This window comes from Piliocolobus tephrosceles, chromosome 2 (genome assembly GCF_002776525.5).
Source record: "Piliocolobus tephrosceles isolate RC106 chromosome 2, ASM277652v3, whole genome shotgun sequence".
NCBI classification, from domain to species: Eukaryota; Metazoa; Chordata; class Mammalia; order Primates; family Cercopithecidae; genus Piliocolobus; species Piliocolobus tephrosceles.
The window spans coordinates 183,529,402-183,535,478 of NC_045435.1; the positions used below are offsets into that span (position 1 = coordinate 183,529,402).

The following is a 6,077-nucleotide window of genomic DNA, read 5'->3' on the forward strand; positions in this document are numbered from 1 at the left end:
AGCCTCCCGAGTAGCTGGGACTACAGGCACCCGCCACCTCGCCCGGCTAGTTTTTTGTATTTTTTTTTTTGTAGAGACGGGGTTTCGCTGTGTTAGCCAGGATGGTCTCGATCTCCTGACCTCGTGATCCGCCTGCCTCGGCCTCCCAAAGTGCTGGGATTACAGGCTTGAGCCACTGCGCCCGGCCCAGGATTTTCCTTTTTATTCAGTTCTAGGAAACCAGTGCAAATTGGCCTTAGGTTCTCTGTCTCCAGACCCTGTTCTCCTGCCTCATTTGTTAATTCACCCACTGACACACAAAGTTACTGCCTGTGCTAGCTGAGTGTCTGACAGCAAGTCAGAAGGCAAATGGTCTGTTCCCAGCCCTCACCCACTAGCCAGATGTTCTTAGGCCCTCCTCTCCCAACCTCAGTTTTGTCATCTGCCAAATGGGATATCTTGCTTCCTTAACTGGCGAGATTGTGGTGAGGATTAAGTGAACCCTTGGAGATGAAAGGCTTTTGTGATTTGTAAAGTTTTGTTGTACTAGACACTAGATTAGTGTCGTATCATAAACCCCTGCCTCTCTCCACAGTTCTACTAGGAATTGACCTGACCTCTTTTGCCCAAGAATTGAGATATAACCCCTTACATTTTCAAGACTAACTGGAAATTCCTGATCCCCAAAGGAATGATTCAGAGTGGAACTTTACACACATTCAAGTAGATCTCCGAAAGAAAGATTTGGGGGCCAGAGCCCCCCAGTCAATTCTGTTGAATGGCTCTGCTGAGATGACGAAAAGGATTTAGAAAGAGAATAGGTACAAAGGCATAGGAAACCAACTCAAAAAATAGCACTGGTCCCATTTATACCTTCCTACTTCCCTGGAGCCAGAAAAAGTGGCACCTGCAGCCTTCACCGCTTGGTCTACCCTGCCACCTTGTGGCTATTTGCTAGACTGCACCAGTAGAACAGCCTCAGAGAAAGCAGGGACCAACAGGAACCCGTAATCACGCCCTCACTCTTTAACTCCGTCACTCGACAAACCTGTACAGATGCTCACAGTTGCTCAGGCTGAAGAAATTCACAGTCTGGAAGAAGAGAGGGACTGAAGGTAGGGTAAATGGAGAAAAGAGACTTGCTAGGCAGGGGTCTTGGTGTTTGCAAAGACACTGAAGCCTTACAGCTTTGGGAAATGGTGAGCTTCTCCATGTGACTGAAGAATCGGGTGCACCAGGTAGAAATGATGGGATGTGAGGTTATAGCCTCACTATCAGAAAATGATATGTGTGAAACTGTAAGCCTCTGTACGTTAGGGGAAAAAATAACACACAAACCAACAAAAGACAAAGAAAGACACAACTTGGTCCCTGGAGTGCAGGTTAATTCAGGTTACAGGAGCCATCCACTCCTCCGCGAATGGCCCCCAGACTTCCATGGCCCTTCCGTCCTGAGATTCCCAGGAGGAAACACATACTCTGAATCCCTCGCCATGATCAAAATCAGTTTCTAAATGGGATAGGATCTTGTATAGTCTCAAGTTTGAAAGGGGCCTTAGAGTCATTTAATCCAACCCTCCCTGCAAGCCAAGATTGCTGCTAACTCACCACGCATCTTGAACTTAAATCACCTTCAGTGATGAGTTCGGATGCTCATGCAAAGCCCGTTCCACCTTTAGACAGCAGGAAATCCTTTATTCTATCAGGCTGAGTTCTTCCTGTTTATAATTCCTGTTCATTGATGCAAGGTTCCCCTCTCCAGGGTTGTGCCAAAGAAGTAATCAGACATATGAATGTATATGAAGAAGGTAACCATTTAGTGGCAGCACTAAGGTTTCTGGAAATAGAAAATCATGGTAGTATGATTTCTGAGGAATTAATATTGGCATAGGCTTTGGGGGAGCTGTGCCCTAGTCCTCATAGAATTTCTTTGCTTAATGTCACTTGGCTTCCTTTCCTTTATGACAGAGTTGGATTTCATCAGAATTCTCACTCTTGGTTCTAAGTCAGAATCACCTGGAGAGCAGGCAGCAGAATGTCTGAAAGCTCCCTATGGTCCAGAAATGCTGGATGAGACCATTAGTGGGGTAAGCTCAAATATTCCATGATTATTCAAGACATGATTAACGATAATAGTCTTCAGTTCTTGTTAAGGGGTTTTTATCAAGCCCATGATGGTCTGGTATTTAAGTTCTTGGTGATTCCTATTTCATAAAGACCTACCTGGATCTAGAGTTTTCTCCCGTCTGCATGATCAAAGTGTGGTTGTTCACGGAGCACAATTGTTTTGTTCTGTCGTGCTCTTTTGGACAGAGACCCACCAGTGACATAAAAGACAAAACTAAAGAAAGAAGAGACATATTGCCTCATCTTAGCCAAATGCCATGACCTTCTGGTTCCCCATTCACCTCATCTGTAAGAGGTAAGAGAAACCCACTTCAGTGAGTTGTCATGAGGGTAATTGAGAGCATGAGTGTAAAGCCTACTGGCAATGAGAAGGCTCTCCAAATCTCAGTTCCCTGAGTCTTTGACAGCTAGAAGAAAGTACAAACAAGAAGCTTGGGTGGTACCTTTTCTGAGAGCCTTTTTCCTCATCTTTCTTCCCATAAACAGCCTCTGTTGAGTTGTATCATGTCCCCACAAAATTCATATGTTGAAGTCCTAACTTCTAGTACCTTAGAATGTGACCTTATTTGGAAATAGGGTAATTGCACATGTAATTAGTTAAGTTGAGGTCATTAAAGTGGGCCTTAATCTAACTCAAGTGAAGACCTCATAAAAAGGGAAGAACTTTGGATACCAAGACAAAAACACAGAAACACCATGTGAAGATGAAAAGATTGAAGTGATACTTCTACCAGCCAAGAGTGCCAGATTGCCAGGAGATGACCAGAAGCTAGGAGAGAAGTCTGGAACAGATTCTTCCTTACAGGCCTCGAAAGAAACCAACAGTGCCAACATCTTGATCTCGGACTTCCAACCTTCAGAACCATGAGGGAATAACATTCTATTGTTTAAGCCATTTCAGTTTGCGGTGCTTTGTTTCAGCAGCCTTGGCAAACTAATACACCTGAAGAGGTAACTCCTACTGGTGACATCAAAGGACAGCTCTGTCCAGATGGAAGGAGGCACTGAAGTTCCACAGAACAAGTGGGAGACATGTGAAAACCCTGAGCATGCCTCTCCATGGGCCAACAGCTCAACAAGGCTGTCCACCTTGTACTGCCCTGAAAGAACAATTTGCCATTCTGAACATGCCCATTCTCAAGATATGCTGAATCCATAGGAACATCATTTTTTAAAATTATACTTTGAGTTCTGGGATACATATGCAGAATGTGCAGGTTTGTTATATGGGTATACTCGTGCCATGGTGGTTTGCTGCACCCAGCAACCCGTCATCTACATTAGGTATTTCTCCTAATGCTATCCCTCCCCTAGACCCCAACTCCCCGACAGGCCCCGGTGTTTGATGTTCCCCTCCCTGTGCCCATATGTTCTCATTGAGGAACATCATTTATTGGCCATAGTTTTATATATTTTGGTGTTTCCTTGTAATTTTTCTTCCATACATGTCCATGGCTTGTTTTGTGATTTTGACTACAAACCCTTTAAGGGCTGGAACCACATTACAAACCTCACTGGGAGTCAGGTGATGTTTGATAAGAATTCTTGGTGTGACCTTAAGCATGTCACCTTTCCTTTTAGCCTGGTTTCCTTTCCTATGGAAGAAATTATCATCACTAAGCTCTCTCCAGTTACAATATTCTGTGATCCCAACTCCATATGTATTTACATACCCAATCTGCCTTCTTGGGGTCCTAAAGGGAAAGAAAGACCCAGGAAACTCACCTCTTAGATATGTTGAGCAGCTGTCATCTGGGGTTAAATGAGTCAGCCTCATTTAATAAGGGGCTAGACCCCAAAGGTTTGGGAGCAATATAGTACTCAGGAGCTGTAAACCCCACTAGGCCCCTTTCCTAGACTCCAAAGTCCTCCTGCCCGGGCATCTGTCTTTCTAGAAGGCCACTGTTTTATGTTATTATTATTTTCTTTTTTTCTCCCATGAGTCGTAGAGAATGAGAGAAGGCCACTTTCTTAGTGAATGTTGAAGCTTTCTCTTCTTTGGAGATAGGCCCTGGATGCTGTATTTCATGTAATGGGGAGCATGCCCACGGTAGGGCTGGGCTTCTGTGTACCATTTGGAAGCCTCCTCTCTCTGCTCTGGGGGTGGGAGGAACATTGCCTTTCCAATTGGGTACAGTATTTTGGGTAAATGACATCTCGTTTCTTACCTTGGAGGGATTACAGCATGCCTTGGCCTCCACTATAGAGAAGCTTGGGCCTAGTCAAAGAAGTGTAAGGTCCTTCTAATGACAAACACCCCAGAAGCGTGGCTATCTGTGTGTAAATTATGCTCATTTGGTTCCAGGAAATAGACTCATACGGGCCAGTCCAAGTAATGGCAGTGGTGTAGAAATGGAGGCAGTGACCCCATTATAAAGTGGTTATAAGAGGGATGGATTATCCTAGAAATCTAAGACCAGAAACCCCCACACAATTATAAGCTTCATAAAACTAGATTCTGAACGGTCATCCTAGTTCTGGAACTCTGCCATTAATGAAGCCCCAAGCACTCTTCAGGGTTCAGATTTTCTCTGCTTCTCTTCCTCATTCTAATTCTCCTAGTGCTTACCAATGCATGTCTCTGGTAGAACACAAGACAGTGTTTTATTATTATTAAATTTTTTTGAGACAGCGTCTCACTCTGTCGCCCAGACTGGAGCACAGGGCACGATCTTGGCTCATTGCAACCTCCACCCCCTGGGTTCAAGCTATTCTCCTGCCTCAGCCTCCCTAGTAGCTGGGATTACAGGCTTGCACTACCACGCCTGGCTAATTGTTGTATTCTTAGTAGAGACGGAGTTTCACCATGTTGGCCACGCTGGTCTCGAACTTCCGACCTCAAGTGATCCTCCTGCCTCGGCCTTCCAAAGTGCTGGGATTACAGGGGTAAGCCACCGCGACCAATCTTATTATTAATTATTACTATGAGTGAGACAGAGAGAGAAAATGGAAACCCAGATTCCAAAGGGAATAGCTCATTTCTGCAAGAAGCCTGAAGCCTAATGATTGAATTCAGCCGATTAAAGTTCTACTGACAACCATCATGTGAACTCAGCCTACCTGGACACTTTCAGCTGCACGACCTTGGACTAGTTCCTGCCTCCATTTCCCCATATTTAAAACAGAACCTGTGTAACCAGGCATGGTGGCATGCCCCTGTAGTCCCAGCTACTCTGGAGGCTGAGGCAGGAGGATTGCTTGAGCTCAGGAGTTCAAGTGAGCTATGATCATGTCATTGCCCCCCAGCCTGAGTGACAGAGCAAGACTCCATCTCTAAGAAAAATAAAATAATAAATAAATAAATAAATAAATAAATAAATAAATAAATAAATATTAAAAAGTAAAATGGAACATTTGCCTCTGGTTGTCCTTCCCTTAGGGTTGTGTAAGGAGCAGGAGCCTGTTCTCCACTCCCCACCCCAGGCTCTGTGTCGCAGTAGGAAAGTGCCTTCACCCCTCCTGCCTCAATCTTTTCATGGGTCAGATGCGAGATCTGAGCTAGGTGATAGTACCACCCCATCCCTTCCAACTCCTAAATAGCTCTGCGTAGTTCTAACCACCCTGCTTCTCTGCGATTACCCCTTACACATCCTCATCACCCTGGTCCTCAGAAACCTATCCTCTAAAAATCCCACAGTGTAGAACATCACACATATTCCATGTATTGGTGAAAAGTTGCATTTACATCATGCTTTTTAGTAAACATTTTATATTCCCTTTGCCCTGGCTTATCTGCTTAGAGACTTTTCTTTTTAGTTATTATTGATTGTCAGTTGGCTCCAGTCACTCACTCTTTGATCTTCCCTTTTGTTTAAATGGCCACCCACGCTATCTGCCCTCGCCCCTCCATCTCTCTATTAAACAGTCATGAAATGCAAACAAACTTGGAGGTACTCTGGGAGCGAAGGGACCCTGGGGCCAGCTTCCCTTAGGCCTGTGAATTGTCATTCCTGAAGCTGTCTGTTTTGTAA

At 44.7% G+C, this 6,077-nt stretch overlaps 1 long non-coding RNA gene across 1 annotated transcript in view; it reads left to right on the forward strand.

Annotated features, from left to right (window-relative positions):
• The window catches only part of LOC111544275, a 29,790-nt gene that overhangs the window by 11,485 nt on the left and 12,228 nt on the right, over positions 1-6,077 (forward strand). Inside the window, exon 2 of the long non-coding RNA XR_002732093.3 lies at positions 1,948-2,066. This is a non-coding gene — a long non-coding RNA (uncharacterized LOC111544275). The remainder of the gene's footprint in view (positions 1-1,947; positions 2,067-6,077) is intronic.